Source organism: Ascaphus truei, chromosome 3, assembly GCF_040206685.1.
Source record: "Ascaphus truei isolate aAscTru1 chromosome 3, aAscTru1.hap1, whole genome shotgun sequence".
NCBI lineage: Eukaryota > Metazoa > Chordata > Amphibia > Anura > Ascaphidae > Ascaphus > Ascaphus truei.
This window is the reverse complement of record NC_134485.1, coordinates 80,125,669-80,145,658: the sequence shown is the minus strand read 5'-3', so window position 1 is coordinate 80,145,658 and position 19,990 is coordinate 80,125,669.

The window sequence follows — 19,990 nt, the reverse complement described above, 5'->3', positions numbered from 1 at the left end:
ATGGCAGAATCATTGAAACCGTGTTTGGGACATTTTTGAAACATTTCATTTTTTCTCAAAAATCTTGGTTCCTACTGTACTGTACACTTAGAGTAGTGCTGTAGAGTGCATACAGTACTGTACTGTAATCCCAGGATGAAGGCCATCCTCATCTTCGGGCTCCTAGTCCTCCTCATGTAACAAGCATTTTTTTTTCTATAGCAACCATTTTAAAAATCTCTTCCTCTTCTGAGACAGGCTCTGGCACAACACTTTTACCCTCTCTCTAGCAGTGCACCAATTGTATCTAGTGTCTGCCTGGTCACATGATCTTCCACACCGAACTTGGCATTTTGGGGACTCTTCTACAGCACTAACAATGATTTAGTGAACCCCCGAGCCGAATATTTATCGATCGATCACAGGAGAATGGATCGATCGGCAACTTAGCTAATCACTTGTCAGTGTGCAGATTGTATTGATGCACATATTGAATGGAAACATTTTTTTGTAAAGCAGCAGCTTGAACTGATGCTTTAATTACCATTTGTGTTGAAAAAATCTAAATACACAATAAAATCAAATATGCATTGTATTTCATAGTAACACGCATGCGCAGCACAATACTACTAATGGTTTGATTATTAATATCGAATTTTGTCTCTTTCTTTACAGGCCAAGACGTCCAAGAGCCAGCCAGTTCGAAGAAAAAAAATACAGGATTGTAAATTTGGAAGGAGAGACGACTTTGTATTTGCACATTATTCATTTTGACATTAGGATTTGCAAATAAAACATTTCATTTTTTTTAAATACTTTTTGGTGTGTTAAAGTTTTTACTCTTTAGGTTTCAATTAAATACACGTAAAGTAAATACAGTATTGTACATCTGTGTGATATCGGATCGTGCACACATGAACGGGAATAAATGACAGGTTGCATTGCAGTTAGATTTTTAAGACACAATAATTCGCGATCGCCAACTTGGGTATCTGGCCGGTATTGTAGACAACTCTAAAATTTCCTTTTTCTGCCTGCTTTCAAAATATGGGCAAACCGCTGCAAAAATTACTACTCATCGTGTTGCGGGACGGGAGGCCATAACAGGAAAAAATAAAAAGTGTGACAAAAACCTGGAATGCATCTGTATGCAGTGCTTTAATTTCTGAATTCAGTGTTGGGTGGGATAAATACACTTCTATTTCTCATTTAATGACTATGAACCTATCACAGTGTAGCTGGTACTTGTTGACATAATACAGTGTCATCGATTTAGTTAAAATCAGTTGATTGCCTACATTGAGCTTCTTATATAGTGTTAATCTACATAACAGACTGTTGGATGGGATAAATGAGGGATTGTGTGGTCACGATATAACGGATGACCAGAACCTCAGATAATTACTATGAAGGTCTGGGTTCAGAAAGTGATCTAGTCAAGATGTGACAATCAAAAAAGAACTGGAACAAGCACTGCAACAAAATCCGGGCTAGAGGCGGGTTAAAATAAGACAAATTTATTCAGGCATAATGCCTTGAGACATATAACAAACCAACAGGTTCCTCTGATGCGTTTCTAACCGACAGGCACTTTATCCACTCCGTTTATTTACACGACCATCCGCGGCAACTGACTGATTTATACTACATCGACACACAAGTACACGTGTCTATCTACCTGCGAGGTGGTCTGCCGTGACCCATATGCATACCCAGTCTTGCAGCTAAAGTATTGTATGTAAAGCGTTTGTCATACATAGATATGCCCTTTATTTAGGTCTTATGTACCCTTTTACAACGGGCTATTGTATATTTTTGTCAGCTCTACTTACAAATGCATTTATTTGTCATCTGTTGCAGTTTTGTTAGACTGTACTGCATTTATGATCATTGATCTATGTATTTGCAACTCTCAGGAGACTTATCTAAGGTATTACTATGTGGACATTTATGTCAGAGTTGATGAATTAGGGCATTATCCATCTCTTGGAACTACCTCTGACATTCCAGTTCTCACGTATTTACTCTTAAGTCTGAGGGAGTCTTTTGGAGTGTTATGGAGGATTACTTATAATTACTCTATGATTATCATTGTCCTGTACCTCCATTAGCCACAATACTGTGAGGATATATTGTTTTACATTTATTATATTTTTCTATGTATATACTTCAGTTGTTTGTGTTTATTGTAATTAGATAAATATTAACATTTTATTATTTTGGTGTTTTAACAGTTAGTTACTACAGTCCTTTGACTGTCTGACCCTACATTTATTGGGAGGACTATTACAGTCTATACTTACTGTCTAACTAATATGTATTGAGTGCATCATTCTGGAGATCTTGTTTGATCCTTCTTGGGTCATTCCAATCTCTATTACATTGTGTTCTTCGGGTGCACCTACATTACTACTATGATATAACTGTTATTACTATCATTTGGGTTATACTAGGTGAGCGGTATCGTATCTCGTGGTATTAAGGTCATCTGGCACAACGAGTTTTGCATTTGCCTATAAATATCTGCCCTTTTGATTATCTGGCGTGGTTTTTCTCCTGCGTGAGACGAATCACCCAGGATCCTGCTTTCAATAAAATCATCATTGCTTTAAACCTTCCCAACTCGTAGCCGTGACATATTTGTCCTGTAAGAACACATTTGATCTGCATGTGCTATTTTAATTGCATTATCTACTGTGAGATCATCTTCCATTTGTAATTTTTCTTGCACTTCTTTTGAATTTGATCCCATTAGTATTTTGCTATTAAAACATAATTGTGTAACCCATTCATTTATAATTTCTGTTTTCTGCTCTCTTTCATAAACCAACTTTGTCTAGACAGCTATATTTTTTTTTGGACTACAGTATATTTAAAACAGTGTATTAAAATATTTTTAACAGAACCTGCAGCAGACAGAGCTCCACTTGCTGTCCATGCTCTGCATATATTCTTACCTTTTTATCCAATGTAGATTTGAAACTGGCCTTTTGCTCATCTCACCATTTGATAGCTTCAAGCTCCACAAAAATTAGCTGCTTCCAACTGTTCCAATTTTCAGCAACATTTCCCTTGTCAAAATACATTGGAGGCACATGTTTGATAGTGGAGGCTATGATATACAAAGTCCTTTTACTAGTTCTGACACCATGTGTTAGAAATAGGATGGCTATAGAAATCTGTGTTAATCAGCTCTAGCGATGCAATTGTTGGTGGCGAGGGAAATGTCATACTTTTCTGCCACAGTTATGTAATAGGATGTTACAAAACGTATAGCAGAAATGTATATAACCCCTTTAATGCCTCAGTCTATCACATGAGTACAAGCATTCACTCCTGCTGACCCAGCCAAGTCAAAATCGAAACTGCTCTTAATACACATCTGGCACTTCTAATACCACAATGTGAAGATACTTATATAGTACATACGTTGGATATGATTTTCTGCTTGGATTACTACCCTTCATTTTTTGTCTCCCCACAGGCTTGCCATATCAGAGGGTAACCACAGAAGACTACATTATCTTCTACTCTATTGTGTTTTAACCTACTGTATATACTGTACCAGCAACGGTAAATCTGTCATTACAATTCATAAAGGAAAAACTAGTCTCCAATATGATACATATAATATTTATTTATTGTAATCACTTTATGCACAGTGGTTAGATGGGGCTGATAGCCCCAGAGGAGTAGTACCATTCTCACCTCCCCCTCACTAACAACATAGCTCTCTCTGACTTTCACCACTCTGTGCTTGTCTCAGCATGATGATGTCAAAGCCTGACATCTGCCAGCCTTAGCACCCACGTGGGTTATGGGGTAGTCTCCGACATCACTTAGGGGTCAGGATGATTGCGCTGAATATCGCATAGGGAAACAAGCACATCAGGAGCTTTGTAATTTGTTACTATATAAATAATCACTATTTCATTTTATTATTATGCCAGTCCTTGAAAAAGGCTGCTGTGTCAGCCAAAACTTTCACCCTCAGTGGCTTAATAGTAAATATCTATTTTTTTTTATTCAATTAGTGTTCTTCCTTCCCCTTTTCTTTAAAGACCCACCTCTGACACATGAATATCATCCTTACTGTATATTCCTGAACCCGCACCCTCCAAGTCAACATGCCTGACAAAGATGCCCCCAATTTCCCGTAAAAATTCTGCAATTTGGGGGGGGGGGGGGGATTTCCTCCTGCACAACTACTCAATAGCGTAAGCATGTCCAGCACCTGTGAAGGATTGTTTCAGACCAAATCACCAAAACCCCTTCAAACAATACTGACATTCTAGACATATCTCACTTCCTTCTCTTTATTGCATCAACTCCCCATACCTCAAACATTCCGAAGCCCCTGCATGGATGACAAAGATATCCAGCCTCACCCCAACCCTTGTCCAATCCATTAATGAGGAAAAGCGTTAGCCCAATGAACTTAGGAATCCCTGCACAGCAAAATTATAACTGGGTGCAGAATAAAACAAGCCCAAACCATACTGTAGTTATAAACAAACATAACTCAAGAACCTCTGTGAGTTTCACTGCATAGTCCTGTAAATTGTTTCCTGTCCCAAACGAAGGCCGACTGCAACAGTAGCAGAAACAATGCTAATGAAATGCGTACTAAAGTCTGTGTTTGGACACAATCTCCTTTGTCCCTGAACCTTTTGCCCCCCCCCCCCTCCAGACCTAGTAGCAGCACTGGAAATGCGGGTAGCACAAAGGGTTTCTCAGTCCTGCATGTCCAGAGACTCTGACTCTGCTTTATTGTTTGCACAAAACAATTTTCTTTACTTGCAATACATTTTTACACACAGGAATAAAGAATGCACTTTTACATGTGTAGCAGGGCCACCCCTGGCTACTATTCTACCCAATGAGCTGGCAGTAAACCCTGGTAATATCAGGCTGTCAGTAGTTGGTATTGGGTTTTCCCCCTCACCTTTGGTACTTCACTTGAGTGACAGCAGAGGGTGGTACATCCTGTTGTAACTGGGACAACAGGGTGCCCGCCTCCTGGCTGTACTTGAGGACAGGACCGTCCTAAAGTTAGGAGTTGTGCCTTCCCCCACTTGAGGAAGGCAGGTCACACATTGGAGAAGCTGCATATTGGGCCTACTCTATTCCTCTTTCCCTGGGGGGGGGGGAGAGTGAGTGTGTACCTTACCTCTGCCTCCACTAGGGAGGTGGGGAAGAGCTAGGATAGGTGTGGGTGCCCTTGGCCTGTAGTGACAGTCCAGGGACCATCTTAAGTGATAGCTGACCTGACAGACTGTATCCGGCAGAAGACTACTGTGTAACTGTTACTGCAGAGTGTAGTAATAAACACGTTCCTCTTTTGCAATATACCACCTGCCTGGTGCGTGACCTTACTGGGGGAGAGGTAATAAGTTCTACCGTGGGAGATCACCTTCAGTTCCTTGACCCCACGGCAGATGGAGGCACTAAACTGCTGAAGATATATGTGGGGTATGAACCCCAGAAGCCTATTCCTGTGTCCCCACTACCATCGGCGGACGACTCAGCCCTCCTGTTGCCAGCAGGTATATGCACCATACACCCTGTAATGGCCCCTATCTGCGATTGGGTGGGGGAAACACCATTACACATGGGATGCAAGGGGCTACCAGGCATGTAAAAATGTATATACACTGGCGACACACTTTATTGAAGTGTGGCCAGTTCCGCAAGCCGGGAGATTTCCCGGCTTGCAAGTGGCATCCCCTCGGTGTGCCGCGCGTCACCGATGCGCGGTCACGCGTCATCGGGTGCCTGCGCCCCCTGCACGCGCGTCCAGGGCTCCCCGAGGGAGCCCTGGTGTCCCGCGATGTGGGGGACGGCGGCAGGGGGTTCCGGGGGACCCGGCGGATCCGGAGAGGAGAGGGGGAAGCCGCGATGGGCGGGCCTCTCCTCCGCTGCTTCGGCGCGCGCCCGGCACCCTCCGGCGCGCGCCAGGTAACTGCTGCGGCCGAGAACGGGCAAATGCTCGAATAAACTCGGCCGCAGCAGTATGCATGTCTTTATTTATATAGTGCCATTAATGTACATAGTGCTTCACAGAAGTAATATAGGTGACAATCATATAAATAACAAATAATGCAAATAACACATAATGGGAAGAAGTGCTTCAGACATAAAAGTAACATTTAGGAAAATGAGTCCCTGCCCCAAAGAGCTTACAATCTAATTGGTAACTAGGAAGAACGTACAGAGACAGTAGGAGGGCGTTCTGGTAAGCGTGTCTGCAAGGGGCCAAGCTTTATGTATCATGTGTATAGTATTAGCCACGGAGCTACTCATATGCTTCATTAAGCAGGTGAGTTTTAATCTTAAAGGTGGATCAAGAGGGTGCTAGTCGGATATTGAGGGGAAGGGCATTCCAGAAGTGTGGTGCAGTCAGCGAGAAAGGTTTAAGGCTGGAGAGCGGTTTAGATACAAAAGTGGTAGCGAGAAAACATCCTTGAGCAGAGTCGGGATGGTGTATAATGAGAAATTAGGGCTGAGATGTAAGGAGGAGCAGAAGAGTGTAAAGCTTTAAAAGTGAGGAGGAGAATTGAGTATGTGATACGGATTTGATAGGAAACCAGGAAAGGGATTTCAACAGGGGGGACGCTGAGACATATTTAGGAAAAAGTACAGTGATTCCAGGAGTAGTGTTTAGGATAGATTGTAGGGGAGACAGGTGAGAGGTAGGAAGGCTGTACAGCAGGAGGTTATAGTAATCGAGAAGGGAGAGAATGAGGTTCTGTGTCAGAGTTTTAGCAGTCGAGCACAGAGGAAAGGGCGTATCTTTGTAATATTGCGGAGGAATAAACAACAGGTTTTAGCTACCTTTTCATGTGAGAGGAGAATATGAGAGAGGAGTTGAGTGTGACCCCAAGGCAGCGTGCTTGTGCTACTGGGTGTATGATAGTACTTCCAACAGTAATCTAGAAGGAGGTAGTAGGGCCAGGTTTAGGAGGAAATATGAGGAGCTTCGTTTTTGACATGTTAAATTTAAGTCGGCGGAGGGCCATCCAGGATGATATAGTGGAGAGACATTCAGAAACTTTGGTCTGTACTGCAGGTGTAAAGTCCGTGGTTGAAAAGTAATTTTGTGTCATCAGAATATAGATCAGATTGCACGAAACGCGTCAGAGGTTCCCTTCCAGATTTTAGTTTTTATCTGCTATGCTGCTATACGTTCAATAAACTTCTCTTGATACTGTGATCCAGCATCCGTCGCACTTCCTCCATTTGGAATGCACCATTCATCGTTTGATACACAGTGCACCGCCATTATCCTTCCCTATTGGGAGGAATCTTTCTTGATAACCAGGAAGATCTGGGTCTGGTGGCTGGATGAACCCCAGTGAAGGACGGGCAGGGCCAAGGACAGGGCTTAACCTTTATTTTACAGATCCCTGGGCCCCTTTGCCATCACAGCTCCCTTTACATCCTATATTGTGGCCTTATGTCTTATGAAGCTTCATGTATACTGTATAACAAGCAACGCCAATACCAATAGCTTTTTATATATCTTAGTTTCAACTCCGTCAGTACAGAAATTGCAACCTCTCATTTATTTATTACCACAAAATAATAATAACGTTACATTTTATTATTTTTGTGTCTTTTATTGTCCCCCTGTAGACGTTGTTTTTAGTAAACTAATGGGCAACTTTAATTTACTATATATTTCAAGTCCGCATTTTGTCTTTGAAATGTTCATACGTGTTTTATAAACGTTGGTGTTGTTAAAATTGTCTGTATGCAAATATAAACAAAAGATGAGGCCCACTACCACATTAATAATTCTCTTCACTGGGCAAAACAAAGATTAACTGATGGAAAACCAAATCCTACAATGAGACAAGGCTACAAAATATCATGGGAAAATACATGGAAAATCATCTTCTTTTATGTAACCTTATCAAGAGTACACAGGCAAGCTTTCTCCCTGTCCACTGCTTTTCAGCCAAAGTCAAGTCTGGCACTCTGATGAATATTTAATTGACATGCTCTCATTTGGCATAGGAGGGCACATACGGATACAAAATGAAATACATGACTGGAACCAGCTTTGCTTAGAGTTAGATTGCACCCCTCAAGGAAGCAAGCCATCTACGACTTGTGAATTCATTTGTGACACTGGAATATCAAGATATCCTAAAGCGAATTAGACGCAATGTGGCTTATAGTATCCGTCGGGCTATAAAGGTACCGTATATCTTACATTTTTAAAGACCCTGGCCACATGAAGTAATCAAAGGCAACAAACGCAGGCAAAAGGCAACCATAGAGTTTAACCTCAAATGTACTTATTTGAGATGTTTTTTGCAGAATAAGTACAGTACATAGAGGCTTTATTTTATTCTTCAAAATGTATATACTGTGTATATTTCTATTACTGTAAAGCTTGTAATTATATTGATGTATGTATATCACAGTCATGTCAGCAGTATTCTGTGTGTATTTGCAAGTTTAGCATAATGTTAAAGGTGCACTATTACCCCTTTATTAATCCATCAATCAATAAATCAATCAGATAGAACAGGGTATTTAGGGGTAGATGAAGAGACACCCAACATTACTCCTGAAGAAGCTTTTCTAAGCAAACCAAATAGGGGCTCATTCCCTAAGCTTTGATAAATGATATTCATTAAATCTCGATAACTGTGCAGTATCACGTTCTAACCGCATATTAATGAGCTTTAACACTGACACAAAAAGTTGTACGAGAAGCCAAAAGAAGTCAAAACCGTTATTTTTTGCCGGCAACTGCTAATCACCAAGCAGTGATTATATTAGCGAACTTTAAAAATGAGCAATATTTTGGCGCCAGCTAAAGGCTGGGGCTAAAGATATTGCAAGATGCATAAAAGCATTGTAACCCCTCTTTATTTTACCCAGATTACTGTATTTGGCCTATCACTGAGGTGGGAGCCTGAGTCCTATGGGTTACTGTCTAATTCTTATAGTGTGTGGTACATGTTGTGTGACCCTGTAGTGACTAGACACAACACAGTGGTAATGAATTATAACAAGATTTATATACACATATAGCTATAATTTGTGGTGTTACATATCTCATATGCAGTGGTTGACAAATCACCAAAAAATCTACTCGCCGAACAAAAAAATCTACTCGCCGAACAAAAAAATCGACTCGCCACCTAGTACCACACGTGTGCTGCTTGGGCCAATAGGCGCTCGCCACGATGTTAAATCCACTCGCCCGGAGCGTGCAAATGTATAGGTTTGTCGAACACTGCTCATATGAATCAGTACGGTGACTCTTAATCTCAGAATCACTCCATACACATATACACTTAAAGGGGAGCACAACTCAATCAATGGTGAATATGCAAATGAAAAAAACACAATATAGTGCAACAACGACTGTGGGTTGAGAGCGCCCAGCTGACGCCACTCACCTGTACCTGCCTGCACCTGGGATCCTCTTCGATTTGGCGAAGTTTGTACACACCGCGAAACCGGAAGTGAAACGCCGGTAAACCGGAAGTGACACGTCGGAAGATCCGTGCGGAGAGGTGAGGGCCTGGAAGCAGTGTTCGCTTTTCTTATGTGCCTATTATGTGCTTTTATTGATGTAAGCATACATCTTTGTGTTTTTAGAGATTAAATTGTCTGATATTATCATTGGTACACACTATGTTTGGCTTTTCGTTTTCCTAAATGCATATGGCTGGGTATACTTCATCCTGAGTGACACCTAGTCACAGAAAGAGATTTAACCCCCAAGACCACAGAGAGAGGTTGGCTCCATATACCACACCCTACCACAACTACTCACCCGAGTTTGGGATACATGCTTGATTTTTTCACAGAAAATGTGAGTTCTGATTTTAAAGAAGTCTACAGAAATTGGAGAATATTTTTAAGAGACGTTGTTGCACTATATTGTGTTTTTTTCATTTGCATATTCACCATTGATTGAGTTGCGCTCCCCTTCAACTTCCACACGTTCCAGCAAGAGGGATTCCTGTGGACCATCCTTCTAAGGGTTTTGAGCAGCATTTTTTCACTTTATTTCACTATATTGGACTTTATTATATTATGTCATTCACATATACGGCTACATTTTAAGTCACATTATATCCATTATCACTGTATGATCACCATTTATAATCTCCTTTAGAGCGCTGTTATAAGGTTTTTTTCACATATACTTAAACAAACTATACAGTGCGAACGTTGTGCAAACAAATAATAACTTTTATCTCTGTCCAGCCTCCCAATCATGGGGTACTGGCCTGTAGATCTTGGTGTGCTAGCACAATCGTTGGAGCTCATAAACTGTGTGTGTGTTGCAGGCCTGGTGCTTCACAAAGATCAAACTGTGATGGCAATATAACTCCAGCTTACATCCTATATGTAATTCCTGCACAGCTGGGTTCCCTAATCTCTCTCTGTAGTAACCTCTGTCTGCCTGCTTCCTTCTGCACTGTCAGGTCCTCGTCTCTGCTGGGCCCTGCTGCATTCACTGGTCCAGAGGGACAATTCTCTATCTCTGCAGTTCCCTCTCTCTTAGGGGTCCTGCATGGACTCTCTGTGCAGGATGAGCCTGCTCACCCTCACTCCCTCAGCTCCCTTTCCAACAGTCAGTCACCAACAGCATTCTATTTTATTTTTACTGCACAGGAGACCCCCGTGACCCCCAGACATCTGGGGGTCCCTGTGTGTTTGGGGGGCCCCGTCGGCCTCCGGTATCAATCCTGTGAAGTACAAATAAAATTGCAGCCAGTTTCATTACCTTAGCAGCTAACCACTAAGTTAATGAAAGGGTTAAATAGCAAGCACTGCACAGTTGTTGGTACAGGGTTGAGTGAAGCTTGTAGATACCCCAGGTTGGTTGTTTAGTCCTTGCGGGAGGGTGTCAGTAGAAGTTAACCCCTTCATTTCGTTAGCATTTACAACCACTAAGGTAATGAAGGAGTTAGCTCCTCGAGCCACCCTCCTGCAAGCCTAAACACCATGCTGTGGCAACTAGCGCCTTCACCCACCCCTGTACCAACAACAGGAATAGGTAAAAGTGCTATTAACCAAACATATACAGTACAGTAATGGGCAAAATTACTATTATCCAGATATGGATAATAGTGCATTTGACCACTAAAAATAAAACCAGCTAGCATAAAGTAAATAAAAGGTCTATTTACCCCTGTCAGGATGAAGGTTGTCCCCGTCTTCCTCCCTGTCCTCCATGTGCAGCAACTTTACAATAAAAAAAAACTAATGGTTAGTAACCGCTATAGTAATTAATGGGGTTAACAATGGAACACTCAATGTTAAAGGATCATAATGCTGCACATTCAGGAATGTGGTTTTTATGATTCAATGCAACAAATTTGACCAAGGATGCTACATTGGGGAAACCAGCCCAAGACTTCAAGGCGGAATGAATGTGCACAGACACTCTATACTCCACCACGAAGAAGGAAGATACTGCTCACCAGTGGGACATCATTTCTCACAACCAGATTATTCCATAAATGATTTAAAAATCAAAATCATCAATGGAATGTTTAAACACACCCAAGAACGGAAAACATTTGAACTCAGAATGATAAGACTTTTTGACACCAAAACAATAGGGCTTAATGCGTATATGGGGTTTCTCACACACTATCACAATTGTTTGTAACTATCCTGCCTGCCTCTCTGCCAATGTTCTTATCCCCAACTGCCCCCCTTCCCCCTCCATGCTGTTACTTGTCACCGTTTTATTACCCTTCCAATTTTTTCAAAGGTCCCGTTGTCACCCCTCCTTATCTAAGTCTGTTTTTTTTCTGCTTTCCAAACCTCTGTTTTAGCCATAGATTCCTTTGTAAACCAGTATTGCTGACCTGGGGTAGAGAGGAGAACTCTTGAAAGCTTGTCCTATGACATAAATTGTTAGTCCAAATAAAAAAGGTATCACCTAATACTGAAGAACTCATTTATTCTGCACTATCGCAGCTGGACTAACATGCTATTTCCTTTTTATATCTATATATATACATACACATCTTTACAATGAAGTAAGCCTCTTATAAGGTTTTCAATTTGACAAAAGAGTTTACCATTATGGAAAATGTTCCCTTTAACAGAGCACAGTGTGTACAAAAAAAATTCTTTCATTATGATCAATGGGCGATAAAAAAGGTACAGACAATAGACTTTGTGTAAGAAAAGAAATAGTCTGTGTGTTACTTATCTAGGAGCGAGTCAGAAACACAAGCAATCAGAGCTGAACTAAAATCAATAAACCTTTTTACATTGTACAGAAAACAAGTTGGATTCTGTTTATTCACCCAGAGAAGGGGAAAAAATTGACCTCCTCACCTCTAAATTCTACAGCCTAGGTGCAGTTCAGGAGTTGGGTTATCATACTATATATTGAAGGAATTATCATTGTTAAGTCGTATCATGTTTTACACTATGCAAAATCTAAGGTCAGTCAGCACTGCTACTACTACACATATAGCGATGCAGAGCAGCTAGCAGCTGATGAGATGATCTTTGGATCCTTCCTGCAACACATTCTTACAGATTAAGGGGCCTATTCTATAAGCCTTGATAAGCCACTTATCGAGCACCTATCGGCCAAAATGCCTACTGCTATTCAGAAAGCCTTGATAAGTGGGCGATAAAGGCATGAATCTCCAAATTTTTCAGCCATCATAAAATAATCGCCGGGTGAGAAGCGATAATCCACTTAGCAGCAGGTTCTGAAACTCGTCCAATTCTAGTAGCCATGATTAGCTTATCGAGGCGAATCGCAGCTCTAGAATGGCGAGTTCTTATCACATCCTTAAAACAACATGGCTTGAAGACAATCCCATTGGTTGCTGTACCATGTGATAGGTCACATTAGCTCAAAAGGATGTGACATCAACCATTAAAGTGACGTCACATTCTTATGAACTACTGTAATGTGACCTATCACATTGTACATCAACGAATGGGATTGTCTTCAATCCAGTGGTGGGATTCAAAAATGTTAGCAACAGGTTCTCTCTAACCAGGGGGGGTAGAGGGGGCGGGGAGGAAGGGGGAGAGAGAGACGGGGAAGGGGGGAGAGACAGAGGGGGGAGAGAGAGACACACACAGAGAGAGAGACACACGGGGAGAGAGAGACACACGGGGAGAGAGAGACACACGGGGAGAGAGGGAGGCACACGGGGAGGGAGAGACACACACGGGGGAGAGAGAGACACACACTGGGGGGATAGAGACACACACGGGGAGAGAGAGACACACACGGGGGGAGAGAGAGACACACACACATGGGGAGAGAGATACACACGGGGAGAGAGAGACACGAGGAGAGAGAGAGAGACACACACATGGGGAGAGAGAGAGACACACACGGGGAGAGAGAGAGAGAGAGAGAGAGACACACACACGGAGAGAGAGAGAGACACAAACGGGGAGAGAGAGACACACAGAGAGAGCGAGACACACACACGGGGAGAGAGAGAGACACACACACGGGGAGAGAGACACACACGGGGAGAGAGAGACACGGGGAGAGAGAGAGAGACACACACACGGGGAGAGAGAGAGACACACACGGGGAGAGAGAGACACGGGGGAGAGAGAGAGACATGGGGGAGAGAGAGAGACATGGGGGAGAGAGAGAGACATGGGGGAGAGAGAGACACAGGGGAGAGAGAGATTGGGAGAGAGTGAGACACGGGGAGAGAGAGAATACAATTCAATACATTTTTGCACACTCTGATTCTTGTAACAAGAACATGCTTTATTCAGTTGAACAGGAGAGATACCAGGGGGGGGGAGCAGACAGACCAGGGGGCAGGGAGCAGAGAGACCAGGGGGGAGAGCAGAGAGACCAGGGGGGGAGCAGAGAGACCAGGGGGGGAGCAGAGAGACCAGGGGGGGGAGCAGAGAGACCAGGGGGGGAGCAGAGAGACCAGGTGGGGGGAGCAGGGAGACCAGGGGGGGAGCAGAGACCAGGAGGGGGAGCAGAGAGACCAGGGGGGGGAGCAGAGAGACCAGGGGGGGAGCAGAGAAACCAGGGGGGGGAGCAGAAAGACCAGGGGGGGGGCAGAGAGACCATGGGGGGGGGAGAAGAGAGACCAGGGGGGGAGCAGAGAGACCAGTGAGACCCAGTGCAATGCATTGTCCAAAATGCAACTTGCAAGGAGACAGTGCAAGTATAAATGTGAATGTGATACAATTTGTTGTTTTTTCTCTCAGCTGAAACATTGTCCCGGGAGGGGATGGGGGGGGAGAGTGGGGGGGGGAGGGGTTAGAGTGGGGGGGGGGGGAGGGGGGAGAGAGGGAGGGTTGTGTGCCAGTGATTCAACTGAGCGGCTGCCTGCAATACTTACCTGGTAGTGAGACAGTTTCTCTCAGCGGAGCAGCAGCAGGCAAGTCCTTCCTTCTTCAACCTCTTGTTGGACTGGAGTGATGCCAAGGTCCACTCCACAGCTTGTGAAACTGGGCATACTCTGACCCCTACCCCCACCCCGCCCCCTACCCCATAACCCCTACCTGAGTCAGCGCCATGAAGGCGTACAGGCAGAGCGGAGGCTGAGTGCTTCTCCGCATGGGGTCTAAGAAGCAGCAGCAGCAGCAGCAGGACACAGAGGGGGGAAGGGGGGAAGGCAGCCGGTTCTAAGAACTGAGAAAAATGTAGGCACGGTTTCACGAACTGGTGCGAACCGGCTGAATCCCACCACTGCTTCAAACCCATTGGCTGTAATAGCATGTGATATAGCCATGTGGTTTTAAGGATGTGACATACCTCCCTTGGAGATGACGTCACATCCTTATAAAAAATAAAAAAAGAGAGACAGGCACATGATACAGCGTCTAATCGGATTGGAGCTGTACCACCTGGCCCTAAAATGTGCCGTCACAGGCCATATATAAAGCCTGTACATCTCATTTTACCTCAAGAAGACGACGAGACAACATCCTGTTGTGTGTTAACCATGGGGCTTTCGATTGACAGGTAAAGAAAGAACATTAAAGAAAAAAAGAAAATAATTACAGGTGAAAATAGAAGACGGTGATAGTAGATAAAAGAAGATTTTTTTTACTTGATGCTGGTCTTCAAGGTGGATGTCGTTGAATTGCAGGTGATGACGTCGCGGTACGAGAGCTTGCAGATACGCCAGGATTCGGAAGGTGAAGACTTTTAAAGGTAAGTAAAATATTGAATGTATGAAATAGTTTTTTTCAGGTTTTTTTTATTGTATTTATTTATTTTTATGTATTTGCTTGCCCATTGAATAATAATGTATTAATCTGAGGGTACAGATAAATACACTGACAGCCAATGCATTTTTGCCAAATGCTTGTTTTCTATTGATTGATATATTTTTTTGATTTCTGTTTATTGTTTGGATTAAATTGTTTTGAATTTGGATGGCTTGTTTTTAGAACATTTTAGGATTGGTAAGCGGTTTAAATTAATTATTTGTTTTGTTGGCTACTGGTTTAAATTAATTAATTGTTTTGTTGGGTAGTGTTTTAAATTATTAATTGTTTTGTTGGCTTGTGATTTTATTTGTTTCATAGTTTGTTTGAATTATTTTTTATTTAATTGTATTGTTTTGGAATAACATCATTGTAATCATTTTTGTATTAGGTTGACCATTGAGTGATATAGTGGCTTATCTGCCCACATTATATGGGTATGATATACTACTGTGCCAATCAATGGGTACAGGGTGGGTAATGTGGGTCCAGGGTTGCTGGTTAGGCCTCCCGGGTGGGTAGCGGGGGACGGTTGTTAACCCCTTAATTACTATAGCTGTTATTAACCACTAAGGTGATTAAAGGGTTAAGGGCCATTAGATTGTATTTTTTCTTGTATTCTTTCTGGCAACGGAGGACAGGGTCCTGGAGTATGCTGATGAGGATGCCCTTCATGATGGCAGGGGTAAGTTGAACGTTTTATTTACTTTACTGTATTTATGCTGGCTGGCTAATGTTTGATTTTATAATGGGCAAATGCACTATTATTCATATGTGGATAATAGTAATTTTGCCCATTACTGTACTGTATGTGTTCGAGGGGGGGGGGGGTTGTTGGAGGTAGAGGAGGTGGGTAGTAGGGTTGTTGTTTATTTTTGTTTCTTGGGGGTAGAGGGATTGGGATGAAGGGGGTAGTAGACCCAAGGGAGGGTGTTTAGGCCTTCCAGGGGGTAGCAGGACTGTTTAACCCCTTCATTACCATAGCGATTACCACCTCTATGGTGAAGGGGTTAACTCCTCCTGTAACCTTCCAGGAAGGCCTAATCACCCATTCGGGAATCTTAACCCCCTTCATCCACCCCTTGTGCTCAAAAAAACAGGCTTCTGAGGTTTAACCCTTTCATTGCGCCGCTAAGGTAATGAAGCTTTTTTAATATAAATTTTAATACTAGGGTAGATGAGCAGGGGGTCTCCTGAACCGAACCTCGTTGATTTGAGGTCCACGTCTCGTGACCGTGGGAATAAAATGCATAGGAGATACCAGCACGCCATAACGGAGCCTGTATCTCCGGAAGTAGGGGGTCCCCGGACCACAAATCAACACGGTTTCGCTCCGGAGACCCTCTGCTTATCTACACTAGTATAACATTTTATATTAAAAACTTTTGATTGCCTGGGAGATATGTGCAGGAAGATGTGGCTCTCTCTGTGCCGCTCTCTCTGCAGCTGAAAGAAATCTCCGGGTAAGGCTTTTCAGAGAGGCAATCATCAAGTCGCCGGCTACTCGCCACGTTTTGGGAATTTTGCTATCACAGGTAATCGAGGCTTTCTGAGTACTGTGATAGCAATGCTCAAAAACAGGCGACTTAAACGGCCCGACGATTTGTTTTATGAAGGCTTATAGCATACTGTATGCCCCTAAGTATCCATATGTCGCAATGTAGATACAGGACTCTTTTTGCCTCTTGAAGGAAAGTACCACATTTTTGTGGGAATGGGCCAAGATGGGCAAAGTGCGTGAGACGTAGCCTCTCCCATTGACTTTGGACTGTGTTTTCCTCTTTTTGCTTTTTTGTGATTTTGCCTTTTGGCACCATGTAGCACTTTTCTGCACTTTATTGCGTTGTCTCCATGTTTTATAGCATGTAGATTAGTGTGTAGTTTGTCCCTTTTGTCCCATTTCCCAGTCCTCCTGGGTATTACCCTCTCTTAGGGGGAATATTTGTTTCGATAGTTGCCTTCTGGCAAGATCCTCTTAGCATGTTTTGCTTTGTCAGATTTATTCTCTCTTTGCATTACACTGCTTTCTGTTTGACCTTAATTGGTGTCATAACTGCTTATAAGTGCTCTTTTACCTATGTTTTACACTATGCTCTTTTACTTCTGTGATACTCCATTGACTTGTGGTTCTCTCACGTTGAATGATAGTAACAATTTTGTTTCACTTGTGTTTTAGAACATTGTGATGCTCATCATTGCGTTATTTTTGTTTATATTAAGTCAGTCCCAGAAAGGAGGGTAAAGCACCAATAAATCTTATCATACTCATTAACATTTATTCTTGATTTTTAACTTTAACTTACATTTGAATGAACTTAAGTGTGATTCATTTTTGGGTTATTTTTCTTCATTATATTATATATTATTATATTATTATATTAAGTTTTTCTCAATAGCATCAATGACCTTACACATTTTAATGTAGTTTTGTGTTGCAATTAAAATGTCACTTTTGGAAATGTGGGTCCATTCAATACTATGCCCACTAACCCAATTTCTGTAATGCCATTTGTCAATATGGGCCAGACTCCATACTGGCAACTTCCCAAGAGGAAGACAAGGCAGGGGAAGGTTATATTTTCTAAGGGATTGGGACATTTTGGGAATATCAAGGCCAAGGGAAGAAGAGGAGATCTCGGAAAACAGTATAGAGATGACCCAAGTAATAAATCTCTCTATTAAAATCCTCTGTCCCCACCATATTGACGTTCTGTCTAATTGTTTGTCTTTCTCCCCAACAAGCCATATTGATCTCTTTGAGTGTGTCAAGAATGTCAATTTGTTCTCAAGAAAACTATTACTGTACAAATTCTTCAATAGACAGCAACAAATTTACTTTATAAATACACCATATGAAGACTTTGACCATAAAGGCTTTGCCTGACTAAGAATCTTCAATAGTCTCCTAGAGGAAAACGACAGAGTACCAGGAGAGGGTCCCTTTACTGAAATTAAAGGCCATTCTACATTTACATGTACACCCCCGATAAAAACTAGCACTAATGTCGATATGTTTTCACGATTGGTCACTGAAGAACTAAAGAAATTACCCAATACCATGGGCATGAGTAACCTCAATTATCAGGAATATATGGCCCTTAAACATTTAGAAAAAGATGAAAATATTATAATTAAACCGTCGGATAAAGGGGGAAATATTGTTATCCTCAACAGAGCATATGAAAAGAAATGCATGCGTCTCCTAGCAGATAAGAAATGCTATAAGATCTTTGAATCTGACCCAATAAATAATTTAAAAAAAACAATTAATGAATATGCTAAAGGAGGAACTTTAAAATAGAGTGATCACCAAGAATGAGTTTGATTTAATTATGGTAAAAACACCAAAAATTGTAACATTCTAATCTGTGCCCCTTTAGGGTACAGATTAATACAATGACAGGCAATGCATTTTTTCGGCAAATTCTTGTTTTGTATTGATTGGTATTTTTTCTATTTCTGTTTATTGTTTTGATTACATTTTTTGGAATTTGGATGGCTTGTTTTTAGTACATTTTAGGATTGGTTAGTGGTTTAAATTAATGAATTGTTTTGTTGGCTAGTTGTTTTATTGACTTAATTGATTTGTTGGCTATTGCTTTTATTTCTTGAATTGGTTGGATAGGTGCTTATTTAATTGTATTCTTATGTTTTGGAATAAAATAATTTTAATTCTTTTGCTGTTTTGGTGATAGTACAAATCAATAAAATGTATCTATTAGGCTTTTTGGTTCTTTTATTGTTGGGGTATTTAAGTGCTTATGTATTTATTTTATTCTTGTGTATTTTTGGCCTTAATGATTTGCATTATGTTGACAATTGACTGCTATAGGGGCTTATCATGCCCATATTATATTGGCATGATGTACCACTGTGCCAATCAATGGAAAGAGGGTGGGTATAGTGGGCTCGGGGTGGATGGTTAGGCTTCCCTGGGTGGGTAGCGGAAAAGGGTGGGTTAACCCCTTAAATATTTTAGCAGTTATTAATCACTAAGGTGTTTAAGGGGTTAGGGGCCATTATATTGTATTTTTTCATGTACTCTTGCTGACAACAGAGGACATGGACCTGGAGAATTCTGATGAGGATGCCCTTGATGATGGCAGGTGTAAGTAGAACCTTTAATTTACTCTATTTATGCTGGCTGACTAATATTTGCTTTAATAATGGGCAAATGCACTATATGTGGATAAGAGTAATTTTGCCCATTAATGTACAGTATGTGTTGAGAGGAGGGGGGGAGGGTTGGGTTGTTGTTTTTGTTTTTGTTGTGTTTTTGAATGTTTATTGTGGGTAGCGAGAATAAGTTATGTTGGTATTTGGCCCTTGGTAGGTGTTTATACCTACTGGGTGGGTAGCAGGGGGATAAACTCCTTCATTACCTTAGCGGTATTAACCGCAAAGGTAATGACGGGGTTAAATCCACCTGCATGCCCCCCGCAAGGCCTAAAAACCAACCAAGGGCCAAATACCAACTTCACCCACTCCCGCTACCCACAATAAACATGGCACTGGTAGTTAACCCCTTCATTGCCTTACGGTTAGCCGCTAAGGTAATGAAGTTGCCTGTACATGCATTTTTATAACATAGTTTTCATGCCGGGGGTCTCCGGTGCTGATATTAATGTGTATCAGCTCTGGAGACTCCCGGCATCAATCCGATGCAGGAAAATTGCATTTTTTTTCTAAGTCCCCTCTCGCTGCCTTCTCAGCAGCTTCTCACCAGCCTCACGCCAAGTTTTCCTGCCATGAGGATTTTGGGAGAAAATCGCCATTCTAGAGCTGCAATTAGCTA